The sequence below is a fragment of the Triturus cristatus genome, chromosome 1_2 (assembly GCF_964204655.1).
Source record: "Triturus cristatus chromosome 1_2, aTriCri1.1, whole genome shotgun sequence".
NCBI classification, from domain to species: Eukaryota; Metazoa; Chordata; class Amphibia; order Caudata; family Salamandridae; genus Triturus; species Triturus cristatus.
In genome coordinates, this window is record NC_140580.1 from 1,076,754,522 (window position 1) to 1,076,775,344 (window position 20,823).

The window sequence follows — 20,823 nt, forward strand, 5'->3', positions numbered from 1 at the left end:
CAAGGAAATGTGACTCTAGGAACTTAACTTATGATTCTGACTAACTAATAAACTAGGATAGTGCTCCTTCTACTAGTTTTTGCAAGCTTTGTGACGTCACCTCGCGCTCGGAGGAGTCTGGAGCCAGGGACTGGAGAGCCAGGGACTTGCTGCAGGATAAGGTGAGTGAAACTTACATTTTTTCTTTCTTAGATGTTATTTTAATGTATGCTTTCAAGTAATTTTTTTATGTATGTATGTATGTTTGTTTTAATGTATGCATCGCCACACCGTTCTGTTATGTCACCAACCACCACTTCTCCCTTGTATGATCAAGACACCTGAAGTATGATTTAAAGTTGCCAAAAGTGTGCTTAACTATGGCTTCAATATATGCATGAGCCGTGTTGTATATCTATTGAAACAGGGTACTTAGATATCAGAAGGGAGTGAAGAGATGAGAGAGGCAATGCACAGCATCACTTATAAGAAAGCTTAATGTTACCATGAGAATACTGAAGACATTCCCTACATGCATGCAATTAAGGGTGCTATCTTTGATGTATTGGGATAGGGTACAGTTATATGTGAATATATTTGTGAAGTAATTAATCAGGTATAAATGCAATCCCAAATGTAATTTAGGCAAAGTTACCTAATAGCCATATTCCATCGAAATCCCCATCAAACAACTGACTGGAAAAAGCAGTCTATCAGAAAATGGAAATGTTATGTATGAACCCAACGTAGGCAGCATTCATATCTGTGAAGAAGCCCCTGGCATCACATGCAGCTTGCATGTTGATGACTACCTGCATTGTATGTTGAAGAAATACTGTTCTCCTTCGCAAGCTGGCTAAAGTGCCACATGGGTACAATCAATGGTACCTAATATCCGAGGGAAGTGGCCAATGGCATAGACTTCCCTTGCTACTCATTGCCTTTCTACCAGTGACTGGCATGGTGATAAACCGGTACACTCTGCCTGGGTTGCACCTGAGCACATGTTACAAGCACCAGGATTGGCTTGCTTGAGATGTTCCCATTTTACTAGTGGTACACCGAAAAGATCCAGTGGCCACAAAGTCAAAGGCTACCAAAATTTGATATGTGTGAATGGTCTAAGAGTGGACTGTAAGTGGAACAGCTCCTGCTCTAAGGGCCTGATTTACATTTTGGTGTGATAGATACTCCATCTCAACGGTGATGGAGTTTCTGTACTGCCAAGATAATAGTCCGCCCGCCAAATTTAGATGCTGGCGAACTAACGTTTAATCACTGTAGATTATACTCCATCTCCGCAGTGACTAAGCCCCTATGACAGCCTTGCGGAGTAAGGGCTGTCGGAGGCAGACCTCTAATTCTGCCCACCTAATTCACATGAACAGAATTAGAGGTCAGTTTTCGCTCCTCATCACCTCCAGGAAAACCCTGGCAGTAAAGGGCAGTAAAACCTGCTAAAAGCTCCCTTTGCCATAAGAGAGGACTCTCATAGCGAGGGGAGCATTTTCTTTTTTATCTTCAGAAAGAAAATCCCGCTTCAAGATTTTAATTTTGAAAATAAAAAAGCAGACAGTTTGGTGCAGGTTTCAAAATAAAGAGCAAAGTAACAAAGCTGTATAAACCTGAAAAAATTGGTTTACTGGTGGCTTACAGGCTGTGTGGGTGGTAGGTGATGTGCTGACTGTAGCCTGCTGATGGTTGGGGTGGAATCCTGACTGTTGAATTGCTCAGCCCCTTACATGTTACGGGCGGTTACAGGCTGTGATTGATGTGAACAGTGCTACCTAATTTGTTTGGGCTCATTGTGGGGGCATGCGTACAAGGGCGGAGGTCACTTCTGCATGTTGCAGGGTGAATCAATTTCTTTTTTTAAGGAAACTGAATTCTGTTCTTATTTTTAAAAGTCCTGATTAGCTCGGAACTGCTTTTTACACTTGCGCACTTGCTTATTTTGCACACCGAGTGGACCACCATCTTTCCACCGCTCTGCTGGGACATTCATAGGCGCCATTTTGGAAGGGTGAGGGGACTAGTTTTTAGTTATCTTGCTTCTCTGGTGCCTATTTAATGGACACAGCACGGCTGACGCGCAGCGGATACGCGCAGCGGGCTTGCTGCTGGAGCACCGCTGGCATGCCAAAGGCAACCCTGCCTGCGCATGTCCGCGTTCAGATCACGGCCAGCGCCAGCCATGCAGTACCAATGGGCTGCGGTAAGTTCATCACCTGGCCTTGTAATTCCCTCCTGGCTTTAAGAGGGAACCAGTGTTTAGGAAACCAGGGTGCTAACCTGCTGAGCACCGGCCTCCCATACCACTTTAAGGCATGCAATTTTATCTTAGGGGCACCGGGCGGGGCAACTCGGGGTAATGGCACAACTCCCTGTTCTCAGAGGTTGACGGAAGACAGGGTAAGAGCCTGTTTGATTAATTGTAGATTGCTCCCCAAACATGCAGATGATATTTGGCTATCGTTGTTGGATAGCAGCTGGGATGAGATGTTCCTGACAGAAAGGTGGCTTAAGGAGGAATCACAGCTGGCCCTGACCCTGGCTATCCAACCTGGCTTCCGAATTATCTGTGCTAACAGGGAATGTGATAAAAGAGGGGGCGGGGTTGCCCTTATTTTGAAGAAATCATGGGAGGTCTCCACAACGGAATTGGGAAATATGGGCAATATGGAGGGCTTAAATGTCTGTATAACTAACTCTCCAAGTTTCTCCTTCGCGGGAATATTGTTATATAGACCACCTGATTGTCCACATAGCTTTACCCCAGAACTATGCCAACTTTACGGCCTTAGGAGATTTCAACCTTCACATAGATGATCCCAGTTCCCTCCAGGCCTCTCTGCTAACAATGTCACTTAAAGGAGCCAACCTTACACAGCACGTGAATGCTCCTACGTACAGAGCAGGTCATATTCTTGATCTAATTCTTTCAAACATTCCATCCATGGTAGCAGAGGTCGCACGGTGCATGGGTTGGACTGACCAATTCCTGGTCCCTTTCTCATTCATTCTGGAGAAAATACAGCCAAGTGGGGGTAAAAGCAGTGTGTTAAAAAGGAACTGGAGAAAGATAACAGCTGATAGCCTAGGCTCAGCGCTATTAGTTAGCAGGCCACAGTTAACTAGCAATCCCAATGACAATTCTGCCGTGCTTAACACGTGGATCTCTACTGCCCTAGATACTGTGGCACCTATGAGATCTGATAGGTCCCCGAGAGAATCTCCTTCTGCCCCCTGGTTCTAGGGTGACCTCAGAGTGGACAAGAGTAGGTGTAAAAGGCTTGAGCGCCACTGGAGGAAAGATTATAGTCCAGCGGCCAAACTAGCTAATAAGGAAGCCTTCAAGAAGCTCCGCAAACTTATGAGGGAGTCTAGAAGGAAATACTATGTTAAGCGCATCGAGAGCGCAGAGAACTCTGATAAGGAAATCTTCTGGATAGTCAGATCCTTTACCAATCCTTCTGCGATGGAGGGAAATATACCGCCTTCCCCCTCCCTGTGCATGAATTTATCTAACTTCTTTGAGGAAAAAATACAGAAGGTTTATGCTTGTTTATGGCAGGGGATGAGTCGATAGAGCCACAATCACCTGGAATCATAAATGCCAATGGCACTCCAGCTATAGATTTCTTTTGTACAGGCACCTTCTTGACATTTCTCCCTATTTCTCTGCAGGAATCACTGGCTGAAATCCTGAAATGCAAGTCTGGCTCCCCTGAGGATCCCTGCCCCCCTAAGCTCTTGAGGTCATTGGCTCGCGTGATTAACCAGGTATTAAATGACATTTGGAATACCTCACTATCCACCGCCATTTTCCCTGATATTTGGAAACATGCTCTTCTACTACCCCTATTAAAAAAACACGCTGACCCTATGGAGGTTAGCAACTACCGCCCGATCTCACTACTGCCAGCACCCGCAAAAATGTTGGAAAAACTTGTGCAACGCCAACTCGTGAATTTCATAGAGGCACAAGACATCCTGCATGACACTCAGTCCGGTTTCCGGTAGGGATATAGCACCGATACTGTAGTGGTGGAGGTGGCGGAATCTGTAAGAATGACTGTAGATGCAGGGGCTTCAGCGATGCTGGTCCTTTTAGATCTGTCTGCAGCATTCAACATGGTTGCGCACCCAATCCTACTGGACAGACTCAAGCAGTTGGGCTTGCAGGGGGTAGTACTCTCCTGGTTCCAGTCCTACCTTAACGAGTGCTCCTCTCAAAGGGTCTTGCTCCAACCCCATCAATCTGAACCTAAGCCGCTGTGGTGCATAGTGCCTCAGGGCTCTGCCTTGAGTCCATTGCTCTTTAACATCTTTCTGGTGCCACTTTTCACTCTCATTGCATCTTGGGAAGTGAAGGCAGTCTCCTATGCGGACGACACCCAGCTGGTGTTCTCTTTTAAGGATCACTCTGCTGATTCGTTTGCTAGGTTAAAGGGGTGTCTGAAAGACATTTCGAGCTGGATGAATAATAACAGCTTAAAACTTAATGCGGAGGTAGTTCCTTCACAGTTGGGACGGCCAGACTGTGGAACTCCCTGCCCTCCCATATGCGCCTGATCAAGTCTGAACATGAGTTCAGGAAGACCTTGAAGACCTGGCTTTACATTCAAGGCTAGCGCCTCTGTTGGACCTTTTTTCTCACTTGCATTGATCACGAAGCACCTCTGCTTGAGGTAGCTGTTATGCTTTATAAATGCTATTATTATTAATAGGACTGTAGCCTTGTAGTTGTATGTGTTCACTACTCAGTAGCCAGTTGGAGGGAACATTCTTTTTCTATTAAATATGAAGTGATGCTTGTGTGTGCAACTTTTAAAAACATTTTTATACTTCTGAAGTAATATATGTATATATTACCCAGTGGCAGTTGCCATCAGGAAGTTTTAGCTAGGCTCACAGTTCCATAGGAAAATATTTTTTGGGTTTGCTAATAACTTTGGTGCAGTTTGACAAATTTTCATCAAACTTTCCCCAAAAATGTTCCTCCACCTCAGCTTCTTCCTGGAAAGTTTTGGGGTGATCTGTCACGCGGGACCAAGAAAAATTGGGGGGCGGGGTCCTAAAACGTGTCTCCGCAACCATTTTTTTAAAATAGGAAAGTTACTCACAGCTACAGTCAAAACAGATATATACAAATTTGGCAGTAAGCAAGATCTTGGTCCAGAAAAATTATTTGATCTAATTTTGTGAGAATTTAAGGTTTGAAAAATATAGACATTTCATGCAGCGGGGGATCCACGAAGCCGACAGATCTCAAGATGATATCTGATTGGCTACAATCACATCAACAAAGATGTGATGGCAGCCAACTTCCTCAGTCCTGTAAATAAATGTAAAAAAGATATAAGGGTACAGGGAAGGGATGCACTGTCCCTCCCCCAGGCCTGGTGGGGTGTCCCTGAGGGACCCACCATGGGACCAAAAACCGCCGTTATTTTTAGGTCTCGCCTGACCCAGCTCAGTCGCTGGTCTGGCGAGACTTATTGAGAGGGCTCCAAAAAGTGCTACCAGGCCAGCCTGGAGCTACAGTGCATGGGCGCGCGCGCCGCGCTTTACCGCGATTACTTTAACTTTAGCGGCCGCTTTGATGTTTCATCGTGGCACGGCTGCTTTGTATAGCCAATATGTCTCGCTTTTGGGACCTTATAAGAATTTAGTTATGCAACTGTTGCATGGCTAAACACTTATAAGGTCCCAAAGGCGAGACCTATTGGCTATGCCAATGCTTGTTGTTTTGGTGCTGTGGATCCGCAGAACAGGATGGATTGATTAGGAAGTGCTTGCTGTTCAGATCAGTGTAGAGCCCATTACTAATAGCAATACTCTTCTCCTTTCTATAACATTTGCAGATCTTTGCTGTGATTCAACATAGTTTCTCAGACTCTGGAGACACATTTTGATGAACACATATATGATGGGAAACATTAACATATCCTCGTGGAAGTTTGTGCTCGGGTAAAACGAGATGAATGCCTTCTTAGAGTTTCCTCAATCTGCATTCCTTCTGTTAGCAATGGATTGGTTGTTATTGCTCACATGCATCTTTGTCTGAGAAGAACATTTCCCTGGCACTTTAACACATCTGGGTGGCTTGCAGAAGTGGGCAACGCGAGGTACACTGTGTGCTTGAGTGTATTACTTCTGCTACTGGAAACCCAGAACCGCGCTTCAATATTAGTTCTGTTAAAAAACAGAGCTCTTTAACATCCACATCACATGCAAATTACAACCAAGCCATGTGGTTCATGTTATCGTCCGAAAAACTTCAGCCGCTGCCCTCCGCAGAACAGAGTTACTTGTGAGGGGAACTCTTGTGCCACTATATATTAAAAAAGATGAAATGTACAGATTCTTTTCTGGGACTTCCTCTTGCATGCCACCATCAGAAAGTCCCAGCCTTTGGTGTGCATTTCCACTCAGTCTTTGCAGAAGAATTTGCTGCCACAGAGCTGGTGGTCAAACATTTTGTGGCTGTTTGAATTCGTGTTATTAGCCGAGGGGGGTACTCACGCCCCAGTGATGATCACAATCCATGCCAGGGAAGGCCTTTAAAGTCATTAAATTAACCAGAACTTACCCCCTGGAGCTATGGCACGGAGCAGGCAGTCTGAAGTTAAATGCAAACTGGAAAATATTTGTGCGGTACTAAACTAGTAATAAAGCTAAAATGCAGAACACACAAATCCCAAAATGTATTAGAAAAACAGGTAGACATTTAATAAATGAAATGACACAAATCAAATAAGGGGAACCAGAGGTATGAATTTTTAAAGTTTTTAGTAGAAATAGCTCCCATTCTCACACCAATGATTGTCAATGGTCACAGTAGAGCAGGACCTAGGTACAATTTGATGCTGACCACGATGACGTGCTGGTCTGATTCCTCCTTGTCAAAGATTTTACCATCTGACTTTAGTCCTTTATGTCCCAATGAACCAAAGGGGTGCACTTCTAAAGACCTCCTGGACCACAGGACAGGGACTTAGAGACTCACAGGGTGGCAGGCAGAGGCCAATAGGAGGGTCCAGTAGAGTTCCAGTTGCCACTCATCCACTGGACAGTGACAAGACAAACCCTCTTGTAGCTAGTGGTGTCCCTTCAGTTTTAACAGAAGGTCAGTTGTATGACCCTTGGAATCCACTTCTTTGTCTTGGGTGCAAGAGAGACAGCAGTTCTAGGGTTCTTCTCAGTTTGTAGACAGCAGGTTTAGTCCTCTTCTGATCTTCCTCAGGTTATAACGTGGGTGGCTGGAGGTGCCACATTTATGTCTGGCCACAAGCTTGTGAGTGGGAATGACCCCTGGAGACACCCTAACCAATGGGATAAAGATCCCTGGGGTTAAAAATCCCTACTTTGTGTATTTTCAAGATGGTCAAAGTCTTTGCCCACACTAAACTTTGGCTCTGAGGCTGTGTGGGGGGAGTGTACTGTGGTAATCCTGGCGTCTTTCCACATCTAACACTAGAATCCAGTTTTACACAGTCCCTGTACCCTCAATAAACTCAGACACAGAATTCTGGTAAAATGAAAGCTGAGCTTTCAGCAACCAGACAGTGGTTACCAACAAAGTGTTTTGGCATTCTGCTTCCTTATTTGAAGTGTGCCCCAAATGTAATATGTAAACCCAGCAGACCTGTCAAACAGACTGTGACACTGTAATGTCAAAGAGAGACCCACTAGGATAGGGGCCTGATTGGCCGGGAGGACCAAACCATGGCCCTGCCCAAGTGTCAGAAACCAACTGGTGACATTTAACTTAGAGGCCCTGGGTACTCCTTGGTACCATAAACTAGGGACTTATAGATAAGTTAAATATGTCAAGCAGGGATCTACCAATTTTACCATGTTGAAAGGAGGAGCACAGGCACTTTACCACTGGTTAGCAAGGGGAAATGCACAAAATTCTATAGCCAGAAAATATAGGTTTCAGGCAAAAATAAAATCAGAGTGTCCCTGCAGAAAGGACACATTTCTGAAAGTGGCAAACTACACTGTTAAGTGCCTTGAGGTGTTAACAAAGAAAAAAGTAGTTCTTGGATTGTAGGCAGTGGAAGGATACAATTCATCCAGTATAAAGGATGGAAAGAGGCTATGATCCAGGGGATGGACAAACACAAGATGGACAAGATTGACTAAGGAAAGCCAATGAATAAGCAGCAAGCAAATGGCAGTAATAATAACGCGAACCAATGGTACACAATGGATGGGTTACATGCCCCTCTATGTTCTTCGCAACCAGACAGTTGCACTGTCTGGTAGGCCGGACCTAAAAAGATGCATCCTGAATGCAAGCAGAGGGATCATCAAATCAAAAGGATAGTAAAGAGGATGCGATCTAGTGGTGGGACAAATAGAAGTAAAGGAAGGTAAGACATCGAATAAGAAGCAAGAAAAGGAGAGGGCAATAAAACCAATGTTAACAATAGGTGTTTCACAGCCAGTCAGCTTCCTCTGGTGGGTGAGACATTAAAAGATAACAAGCATTGGCAAAGCGAATGGGTCTCACCTTTACAAGAGCTATTGGCTTTGCCAATGTTTTTTAGCCATGTTGTACAACAGCATGGCTACTGTTCAGCATGGCTAAAAGTTAGCGGTGGAGAGTAGAGTGGTGTAGAGCGGAATGGAGAAGAGTGAAGTAGAGTGTTGTAGAGTGGGGTGGCAGAGATTGTCGTGTATTGGAGTGGCATAGTGTGAAGTTGCATGGAGTGGCACACACGGCAGTGACATAGGGTAGAATGGACTGGTGTAGAATGCATTGGTGTAGAGTGTTGCAGAGTATAGTGGTGAAGAGTACAGTAGCATTTATTTCGGTGGCATACATTGCAGCGTCTCAGAATGCAGCAGCGTAGATTAGAGTGGTGCATTGTAGAGTGAAGTGGGGAAGAGTGCAGTGGTGCAAAGTGCAGTGGTGCAGAGCAGAGTGGAGTGGCATAGAGTGTAGCGGTGTAGAGTGGTGCGGAGTGGAGTGGCGTAGAATTAAGTGATGCAGAGGGCAGAGGGCAGTGGTGCAGAGTTCAGTGGCAAAGAGTGTTTTATTTTTTTACAGCTTTATGTAACAGGGACTGGACCCGAAGGTATTGGAGCGCTCTACATGAGCACCAGTTACATTACACAAGGACACATTCATTTTTTGTGGGCACGTGGAGATTATGCGATTTGCCCAGATTCACAGGATGTTGAGCCAACACCAAGACTCGAACCTGGGCCCCCGGTTCCAAAGTGAGCAGCTCTGGCCATTACACCACATCCTCTTGCTTTGATTTTTACCAGTCTTATCAGGTTCTGGGCATTAGCGGAAAGGCAGAGGACCCGCGTGTCGGTGATATCACAACAGGTGGTAGCAGTGATGCCATGATCGATCCTGCAGTCTGTCCAACATTATCGTGTGCTGTTCCCTTATTCCACCTGTTCCCAGGAGGGCCACGGTGTGTACCACACCCTGTGGAGAAAGAGCACAGCTTCGCCTTTTGGGCAGGATGTGAAGGCTTAGAAAGTACCCGTTTGAACTATCAAAATTATATGAGGGAATCGTGTATCTGTTAAACTCACAATCAAAGCAACGGATGTATTTCCCCAATTCAATTGTCATTTTCCTAAACTAACAAAAAATACCTGAAAGACTAATAGTAGTGAAACCCCTGTCTTTGGTCTTTCTACGCAGCTGTAGTGTGCAGAATGTATTGCACTGTATTGTAGTTGCACCTATGTAGTGCTTACTACCCCTGAAGTGCTTGATGGAGGGCAGCGTGCTCCTCTGGTGGTTGTGTCATCTTTGTACTGGTTCCCTGTTGGCATTTCTTGGGAAGAGGGGCTTCCTCGCTGGCAGAAAGCACTGAGAGACATGTAGTGCCTGGAGAGGCCCGTATGTGTTTAATCTCCTGCAGCTAGCTGCACACAAAGTCGGTAAGGGGGGCTGTATATGAAAGCTAATTGAATTCTGTCTAATCCATCAAGGTGGAGGGCAGACTGCACGAGGCCTCCTGGGGAGCTGGTACAGCGCCTCGCCTTCCCCACTGCACCCTAGCTCAGTGTGCGGCACCATGAAGTGTTTTGTGTGGCAAAGAGGTGTAGAACTGTGTGGTTCACAAATGTCTGTGACACTAACATTTCTCCAGCATTGTTGTATGTATGTAGGTTTTGTGTTTGTGTGTGGCATCGCTGTGTGTCAATGTGAGACAACACTGTGTGCCATAGGCAGCCACTGACATTTGTTGAGTCCATCATTGCGGTGTGTGAGGTGAATGTTTGTGTGTGAGAAACAACACTGTGTGCCATTGGTAGCCACTGATATTTGTTTAGCGCGTCACACTGTGTGCCTCTCACTTTGATGTAAGAGAAAGAAAAGTGAAAATCGCCTTTGGAAGACAGTGCCTGACTATTGACCTCGGTCTTTGAATACACAGCAAATGTGATGAGATAAGAACAAGATTTGCAGGCCTGTTTACAGACACCGAGGACTCTGCAGAATACTGTAGATAAGGCTTGACCAACAGGAGGGACGAAATGAACCTTGACAGCCTAAAGCAAATAAAGCAAGCAAATGGAAAGCAAGAAAATGTGAGTCACAAACCACAAAGCCAATGGCAAGCAATGGGCGAAATGCATTTCCAGGTCAACTTTCTGAAACTCCCCAAGATGCCTTTAGAAAACCAGACAGTTGTGCTGTCTGGTAGGCTGTGACCTAAAAAGGGCCTGGCCAATTGCCAAGCTCTGCGGAAAAACGTTGTGTCTACTTTGGGTTGGGTGTAGTATATGGTTGCAGGCCACACTCTGCGTCCAACCTCTGCTGTGGACTGCTGGTATATTTGTGGGATGGCAACTAGGAATGCCTGGAAAATGGGGCATATGAACTGCAAAGTGGGAAAATAAAGGAGGGGGGCACAAGGAGGGTCATGCATACACAAAAATACATCTACAAAAGAGTAAGTAATTTGCTGCCCTCTCTAGAGTACTATGATAGCTTGTAGATGGGCTAGCCCAAAAAGGAAATTTACAATCAAAGTAACTTCATATTGGACAATGCGACATTGCTGAAATATGAGGTAACTGGCCACATAATCTCTTTCTGAATTCAGTTCACTCGCCTAATGGTGCAGGGAATCAAACTCAAGATTGTGTGCACCGTGCACAAAGTATAGATAACTAATCACTTGTTATGGTTGGGTCAACAAGCACAATTTAGCAACCTTATGCATGTTCAGAAATGTACTCTTGGATCATTAAATTGATTCAAATGTGTTACCTGGCTAACCTTTTAGATTACAATGATTGTTGATAGAAAATCCCAGTATTGGAATATGATGGTAGGTGGTTAGTTATACAACTGTCTGGAAGTCCATATGAGAATGCTGCCAAGGTTAGCAGCAGTTAAAATGAGTGTAAGAACAGCCCTGTTCAATGAAGTGTTGCCCAAATGATCTGAGCTGCTAAGATCATCAAGCCCTCTTCGAGAAGGATTGGAGTATCACAATTGAGAAGGTATTCTAGGTAAATTTCCAACTCTTAACCAGTTATGAGAATGCAACAAATGTAATAGGAGTCTCATAATGTCTACCTGGATTAGACCACCAACCACAGGATTCACAACTGGAGATAATGTGATGAAGAGACAACATGGTGGCATCCTGGTAGTATAGAAAACACATAAGTAAGTATATAAAAATATAAATAAATACAGTTAGGGATACACTGGTCCATGGGGTTTGATATGAAGATATTAGACAATGATAGGTTGCTGGATCTTCATACATGGAGGAGAGCTATACCAGGCATCAACACAACCAAGGAGTGATAGGCTCATAGACGTAAGGTTGGGCAGGAGTGTTATGCTGCTTAGGAAACTCTGGGCGTATGAGTTCTCTACAACGGGTTCCCCAGGATTGTCCATGATCTGTTCTAAAATGAATGTTGCCACCAACATTGGCTATGAAATTTTTTAATTACCAAGAGAAGAAGAAACTATAGTATGTACTACGTCCTTTTGCAAAACCACCGAGCAGTACCTATATACATTCTAAGATGACTTTTAAATGTAGGTTTGTATAATCGTTGGGGGTGATGGTGAAATCTCTCTTGTTGTTTCTGTGGAAGGAATGGGAAAATATAAAATCGCTTATTGCCATAGGAAAAACTCCTCAATAACTGCTTTGTGTCTTGCATTAACATTTGGGGGGCTCAGGACTGGGAGACCCAGGGGAGGTTTGCTTGCTCAGAGAGCTCACTGTCACCAGACAACCTTAGAGATACTATCCTGACAGCGTCGCACAGTGGGAACTTCTAATGCCATCAATGCCCATTTCAAAACAGAGATTGAGTGTATAGAAGCCAAGAGCAGGACGATGAAGCACCAAGAATATATCTCATGGGCAAGAGCATCCAAGCCTCTAATTTGATGTGCCTGCATGGAAAATGAACTAATGGAAGACTAATGACAACCCACATGCTGACATCATGAACCCAAATTAACCATAAGAAAGAAGTCTTGTGATTGAGGCTGAAAAGAGAACTGTGCGAATGGAGACATATGGAAAGACCAGGTGAACACGCAGAGGACGAAAGACAATATAGACTGACAGAAAAGGATTTTCTGTTTAAGAATGCTTTATTGAGACAAATTAAGTGAATGGAAAAAACATCTTCAGTAATAATAATCAAGTCATAAATACTAATTTCAATACTTAAGAAATATCTAATGAGAGAAAAGGTAATTTAATATGCCTTGAGGTGAGCTTTCTCGCATTCTCAAATGCCAGAAAAAAAGCAATGTGCATTCCAATGCAAGATTAGGACTAGGCGGACTATGCAGAGTTCTGCTCTGCGAAACTCCTCAAAGTGACGCAAAAACTCCACCACACCGCGGAGTTCTGTGAGCGACAGAGTTTGTCAAGTAGCTCTGCTCGTACAGATTTTTTGCGCTGGGAATTTGTCACCCACTGTAAAATCAGCACAAACAGGACAACATCCAGTGCAAGAGGGGGCAGCTTTGTTTTGCCGCTCGAGTAGATGTTCTACTTGAGCGGCAGCACCCTCAACGCAAGCCGTCGCGACCTAACACGAGCGGTTGTGACCTGCTGCGACCACCTGCATTGAGATATCTTGTTGGGAGGAGGTCTAGCGCATGATTTTTTCTCATGAGCACTCGCCAACTTAATGTTGGTGAGCCGCTCGAGAGAAAAACCTCCCCTCTGCGTCACTTCGCGGTGTTTTGCGGATCTCCTCATGGAGCACGGAACGCGGAGTGGGCAAAACTCAGCGAACTCCGCCGGCGGACCGTAATTCTTCGCCCACCCCTATGTAAGACACTGCATACAGAATAGCAAACAAATGATGGTTTAATGGCTAATGTGTTCATGTGATCTATGTATGTACTATTTGTATAGTGTAAACCTAGCCAAAAAGCAGCAGAGCACTGTACAGAGTGAAAGGCAAAGATACAGTCAATAAGTGATTGAAGAGGTCGCTGGCATCTGGGAGCAGAAATGTATTATTAGCACGCTGTGATGTAGTGTTCTTTAAAGAGAAACTCCTTTAACTCTTTCCTAATGTGGAGCCAGGTGGGGTGATCCAGATGGATACTGGGATATTGTTCCAAATTATCGGACTAAGGATGGGGAAGGCCTGTTGCCTTGTTTTTTGACAGTCCTTTGAATGCAGTGTGAAGGTGTTCTGGCTGCAGGCATACAAAGAGGCACCTGAGATAGTAAAAATATCAACAAGATAAGTGGAAGTGTCATCATGATCATGTTGTAAGTGATGCAACTGGTTTTGGAGATGCACCCAGGGCTGGACTGACCGCAGTGGGCACTGGGTGGGTGGGGACCAGTTTTGTCACTGGGGGCCAGTTTTTGCAACAGTGCTGCAATATCGGCCCCCTGCAACAAAAGCAGCAGCAGTGCTAAAGTGTCCAGCAGCAGTGCTTCTCACTATCTCTCCCACACCCCCCCCCCGCCGCCCTCTCCTTGCGGGACAGTCCAGCTGTATTGCCAGGGCTCGTTTGAGTTCCCAGTCCAGCTATAGATGCACCAGGCCAGCAAGGGGAACCAGTGGCGTTACATCAAGATTGGTGTGATGTGACTACATCCCTTCAGGCCATGTGCTTTGATTTGTTTACACTTTTTATTGTATTTTTATCTTATTTAGAGAGTTTTATATAGCGCTAGCTAGACCCGGAGGTATCAGAGTGCTTTACATAAGGAAACAGTGTGTTGCCAGTTATAGAAAAATTCACATTAATCACAAACATTTACAAATTCAATACAGGAGTTATTGGCAAGACGAGTGTCAGGATTAAAAAAGAACAGGGGGAGCTGGGAGTCCATTGGAAGGAGTCAGCGGCGGAGAGAAAGGCGAGACATATGTCCGAAGTCCGGCTGGGTAGGTGATGGCAAAAGCGATGTGCCAGGGCCAATCTCCCCTATAGCTGTCGGTGCAGCTCCACCGGGAATCGGCCAGGCGGTTCGGGCTCTGCCGGACGAGTATAAAGATTCAAAAAGAACAGGGGGAGCTGGGAGTCCTTTCCAAGGAGACGGTGACGGAGAAAAAGGCGAGACAGAGGTTAGAAGTCCGGCTGGGTAGGTGACGGCCAAAGCGGTGTGCCAAGGCCAGTCTCCCCTATAGCTGTCGGTGCAGCTTCACCGGGATTCGGCCATGCGGTTCGGGCTCTGCCAGACGAGTATAAAGATTTAAAAAGAACAGGGGGAGCTGGGAGACCAATTGGAAGAAGACAGCAGCGGAGAAAAGACGAGACATATGTCCGAGGTCCGGCTGGGTAGGTGACGGCCAAATTGGTGTGCCAGGGCCAATCTCCCCTATAGCTGTCGGTGCAGCTCCACCCGGAATCGGCCATGCGGTTCGAGTTCTGCCAGACCAGTATAAAGATTCAAAAAGAACAGGGGGAGCTGGGAGACCAATTGGAAGGAGACAGTAGCGGAGAAAAAACGAGACAAATGTCCGAGGTCCGGCTGGGTAGGTGACGGCCAAAGCGGTGTGCCAGGGCCAATCTCCCCTATAGCTGTCGGTGCAGCTCCACCGGGAATCGGCCATACGGTTCGGGCTCTGCCAGACGAGTTTAAAGATTCAAAAAGAACAGGGGGAGCTGGGAGTCCATTGGAAGGAGACGGTGGTGGAGAAAAGGCGAGACAGAGGTCCGAAGTCCGGCTGGGTAGGTGACGGCCAAAGCGGTGTGCCAAGGCCAGTCTCCCCTATAGCTGTCGGTGCACCTCCACCCGGAATCGTCCATGCGGTTCGGGCTCTGCCAGACGAGTATAAAGATTCAAAAAGAACAGGGGGAGCTGGGAGACCAATTGGAAGGAGAAAGCAGCGGAGAAAAGACGAGACATATGTCCGAGGTCCGGCTGGGTAGGTGACGGCCAAAGCGGTGTGCCAGGGCCAATCTCCCCTATAGCTGTCGGTGCAGCTCCACCGGGAATTGGCCATGCGGTTCGGGCTCTGCCGGACGAGTATAAAGATTCAAAAAGAACAGGGGGAGCTGGGAGACCAATTGGAAGGAGTCAGCAGCGGAGAAAAGACGAGACATATGTCCGAGGTCCGGCTGGGTAGGTGACGGCCAAAGCGGTGTGCCAGGGCCAATCTCCCCTATAGCTGTCGGTGCAGCTCCACCGGGAATCGGCCATGCGGTTCGGGCTCTGCCCGACGAGTATAAAGATTCAAAAAGAACAGGGGGAGCTGGGAGACCAATTGGAAGGAGACAGCAGCGGAGAAAAGACGAGACATATGTCCGAGGTCCGGCTGGGTAGGTGACGGCCAAAGCGGTGAGCCAGTCTCCCCTATAGCTGTCGGTTTAAGCTAACACTTAAACCCATGAGTATATCAATTAATGCATTCTTCCAAGCTACTACGAAACTATTGAAAAATTAGGTTACAAGATGTCCCTAAGCTACATTGGTGCAGTCAATAATTGCTACGTTGCATCAACGCTATTATTTTATAATCCACTTCTTAAAACTGAGTTTGTGACTGATACATACATTTTTTATCCAAAAGTGTAACATTTTGCATTTGTCTCATGAGAAAGAAAGAAAGTGTGATGCTCCCAATGTAATTTGTAAGAGATAAAGAGACAAACAAAAGTTTAACAAGAAGCGTGTGGGAAATTATTGCCACTCACTAATATATGAACCAACTTCGGCTTCTCTAGACTCGCATTTGTGTAATTTTACCAATGAGGCGCCCCATCATTAAGACAAACATTTTGGTGAGAACTACAGACTTATTGAACGACACAGTGCAATATATAAAAACATATGTGTGGCATCATATGAGCAGTTTTACATTAATTGTCACAGGGATTAAAATTAATTCTTATCCAATGCATTTTGTGGGTATGCAGAAAGGCAATAGAAATTGACTGAGTTTCTTTTACTTCAGTTGGGGAGAGCTATTTCTGGTTCCCCAATGCTGACTTATGAAGGTGGGCAGGTCCCAGGTGTAGCAGCCGCCCGCTGTCCCCGCAGGTCCACAGAAGTTCCGTGTATGGTGTCTCTGGACCCAGACTTATCATCTCCCAAGTTTGAGAACTCGATCATCCTGGCTCTGGTGACACCGGAAAACTTATAGAGGCGTATCACCCTGGAGATATTTCTCAGGACAGCTTGTAATGAGGGATATCAGTGCAAGACTGACAGCCTCAGAACGTTGGTGCGAGGAGCCTCCAGCCACCCTTGCTGCCACTCATAGCTTTCCTCAAGGTGACGCGATCATTTGGAGGCCTTTGACAGGATCAGCAGCTGCCCAGTGCAGAAAAAATATTTTAAGGCAGGATATATTCAATGGAACGTCATATCATGCACCTGCATACATTCTCTTTTCACTCATTCTTTATTTCGTTTTCAAACCTTCACACAACATGACACAAATGTGCCTTAGTCTATTAATCAATAGACTATAAACATAAACAGTGTGACCTTCTTGATATCTGACATGTTATGAAACAACATAAAACAATATGATAACTGATAATTCAGGTATCAATATCAGTCACAATGCCCTCCTTCCACATAGATCATGCATGGTACCCACTCTTCAAAATTCCAAACATTGAGTCCAGCTTCCCCCTCCCCCCCCCTCCTCCCAGGTCTTTTACTAATAAATCTGTTTCCTAAAATCACCTTCCACACATCATTGTAAACCTTGCATAAAACGATTCCAAGAAAATGTTTCTCCAACTATCTTTAATCTTTGATGATTTATAGACGAACCTTATGCATTGTGGGTTTATACATTTCACACTCCCCTTCCCATTCTCAATTGTACATCATTCCATGACAAGCCTCCAATGACAAACCCAACACTTTACGTAGGTCTATTTGGATTGTTATAAACAGTGGTGGTTAGTGACATCAAATACTGTGGAGCTCGGTGCTACATACATTTAAACACACATGCATTAAACATTTACAATAAAACACATTAAGATAAACATCTATGAAAGGAAAATAAAAGATACTTACCTTATCCTGCAGCATGTGCTCTATGCTATCAGTCCCTGACTCCAGACTCCTCGGAGCACCGGGGGACTTCACACAGCCAACTGGTTGTTTACGCTGTAACGTTGCCTCCTATCTTAATTTTCTGAGAATAGTGGTTAGCGCCAGGACACCTTAGAGTAATTGCCACGCTTTCGAAATAGCTATAACATAACATAACATTATACAATCCAGACGCTGCTCTCATGCTGTGAAGCAGCATGAGTGAAGCATCTGGATTGGATGGAGCAGGCTGCCCCAGCACTCCAAAGGGCACTGGAGACCTTTGCGTGCTCTGCAACCTGGCTGTCCAAGAGAGCTGGGTTGGAGAGGTTTGAATTGCGCATGTCAGGCTAGTCGTAGGAAGATAGCCGGCCGCCAAACCTACATGTGCACTTCAAGCAAAGGTACCATTCACCATTGTGCCAATCAGTAGCAATGACGCACTGGCCAACCCGCACACTCTGTTCGGAAGAGAGTAAAAAATGAAATGGTAATACAATCATTTTCACTCTTTATGCAGCAGTGGGGGGTGAAGGGGATGATGCTCCTCCGCCTCTTTGGAGGAACTGCCTCTGGTTATAAATCATCTCAAAGTGTCACATGTCATTTCAGACCTGGTCAATGGTATTCGTATGAGTGCTCAAAAAATAACCCCCCCCCCCCGGATTGAAATATATATGTCTAATTGGTCATGAGGCCTATATATAACCCTTTGACAATCAGCCACTCTGGTGTTAGGATGGTCGGCTTCCTCCAGGGACATAGTAAACACCTGCAAGGGTTCTTATATGGGGCAGTGCTCCAGCTGCACAAATCTGTGCACTATGAAGGCCAGAAGTTTGAAGCCCACTCTGGTCTTCATCCTTCAGTGTCATATATTCTAATGATAGTTGCACCTGTGGTTAGCAGCTAGTGACAATCCAGTTTGTATTTTGTTCTGCATAAATGTTCGATAGCAGTACAGGGATACTTTTGTATTTATTCAATCCACTGTGTGCCACTGCTCTTCTATAAATCCGATACCACAAACAAGCCAGGCTCACAGCAGAAATATTAACTTAAAAGCTAGAACAGACACCTGCCAAGAAAATGGAAACAAAAACATTCTCACTAATTCCATCACCTTCTATCTAGAGCTGGCCACTTCCTTCCATTGCAATGCAGCACACTTTGAAATGAATACTTATTGATGACAGCACTGTAATTCCATTGCTGTTTCGAATAAACCTCAAGCAGTCTTTACTAGACACAGTGTACAGTGAATAGTCTGGGTCTGTAGAATCAGTTGACCTTGAAGCATCTATATTTCTAGGTTAATTCAAAATGTGCCATCCCCCCAAAAAATTGTTGATTCAACTTGGAATTAGGGGTGGGCGGAACTTGCAGAGTTTTATTCTGTGGAATTCCGCAGAGTTACATATACACTCAGTGAAATTCCGCAGAGTTTTGCCCGATGCATCACTCCTGCCTTTCATCAAACTCCATTTCCCACCTCTCCATTTTATAAGATGGTGCGCTCTAAGGCATCCTGATAGTGGCATGCTATGTTTGTAAAATACCACTAAACAGTAAACTGCACCATCTAGAGCTGCAAATAACACCAACCTTTGCTGTCCCCAAGCCAACAGCTCAATGTCCCTGAGTCCGCTCCATCTCGCACAGTGTGCCCCATCATCAAAAAGATGGCTCCGTGAGAGAATGCTCCAACTTCCAAAGCAGCGGGGAATGTTGTTTCAGCACCGCTGAGCAAAACAAGGGCGTAATAAGTCAAGCTGACAGATAATGAAGGAGTCACTTAGATTTTATTAAATATTTTTTTCTCTTTTAATAGCATAGCCGTGCCCTGTCCGATGCTGTGCAAACCTCCGCGCAACCTTCGAGTTGCGAGAAAACGGAAGGAGAGCGGATTTCATCTGCTGTTTGATGGTGGGCATCTATCAGAGCAAATGAAGCTGTCATAGTCGGAACCGATTGGAACTGGGGAAACGAGGTAAAGTACCAGACTAGGAGTGCCGGGCACAAAGCGGGAAAGTAACCGAAACATTGTTGGCCACAAATAGGGAGAGAAGCTTCAAAAGTATGCTAATGCTGCTCGCTTCCATGGAGAAACTCATCGCACCTGGGATCTCATTATTGTGAGTTTCAGTGCTGACTGTCTCCGCCCGTTAACAGCTTTCATGTCTGTGAAAAACAATGTTCTGGATGTATGCATTAAGGAAATGAAAAAACAGTCATATGCCAGCAAGGAATAATTTTAAGGAGTCCAAATTTACAGGCTACCAGGTGGTCAGCATAAGCAAGAGACTCTAATGCAGTTCTTGTAAATTCCAGCCCATGTTGGGACCGAGTAGAACCAGTGTCTGAAACCAGTTGGTGACAGGAAGAACGGTGTGAATCAACATTGTAAAAGCAGAGAAGCAGGAATGCGAGGTATGGAACTTCATCTGCAGAGGTCTACAAACCACAGTGTCTGCAGCACACTATGCTCAGCACACGCAAGAAGGGACTGTGAGTAAAGCACAATACTTTCATTAACTTTAAGGCTGAGTGTGAAGTTGTTATGGAGGAGTGCCGCCTACATCTACGGACTCGGGAGAGCTTCCAGCTCTGCTCGGACTCCCCTGCTCCTTTCACAAGAACTACCTATGGACCCACCTCACTAGACCACTAACACTAGGAATACATTGACGCCCCCACCAAGTAGCGTCACCAACAGATGTAAGGCATGACTCATGGTTCCATGCAGCTCACGCTGGAGAGCAGTGCCTGCCCTGCTGCCCTCGGCCTGTTGGAATGCCAACTCACATCTGTGAAGCTTTCCTCTCTGCGATGGCATCATTCGAAGGTGTCAGAGAAGCTCCAATGAGGAGCCGCATAAGCCGCAGCCACAGCTGCAGGGAGTGCTCGTGGCTAGCCTACAGAGGAATATGTTGAGACACGTCCAGGTGCCTCATTACAGCCAACCAAGAGTCGGGTGATACGCTGGCTGTCAGTGGCTGGGTGTCACATAGGCTTACAAGTTAAAGTCAGGCACTGTATGATTGGTAGCATCTGCATAACCCTGCAAGAGTCTTCATCCTGATGCTATGTTAGAGGGTGGGTGCCGGTAATCTCTGCCACATGGCAGTGCAGAGTTTTTGCCAAACTCCGTGCACCATACGGAGTGCGGTGTGGCAACACTCTGCAAACTCTGTGCCCGCAGAGCGGCGATTATCACCCACCTCTACTTGGAAGTAGACATCCAATCTCCCCACAACTGGGGAAATAAGCAGCTGCTGCTTGGCAGCTGTATACTTGCCATTCGCTGGTCCCCCGAAGTCACACTAGGGGGACTTCCATG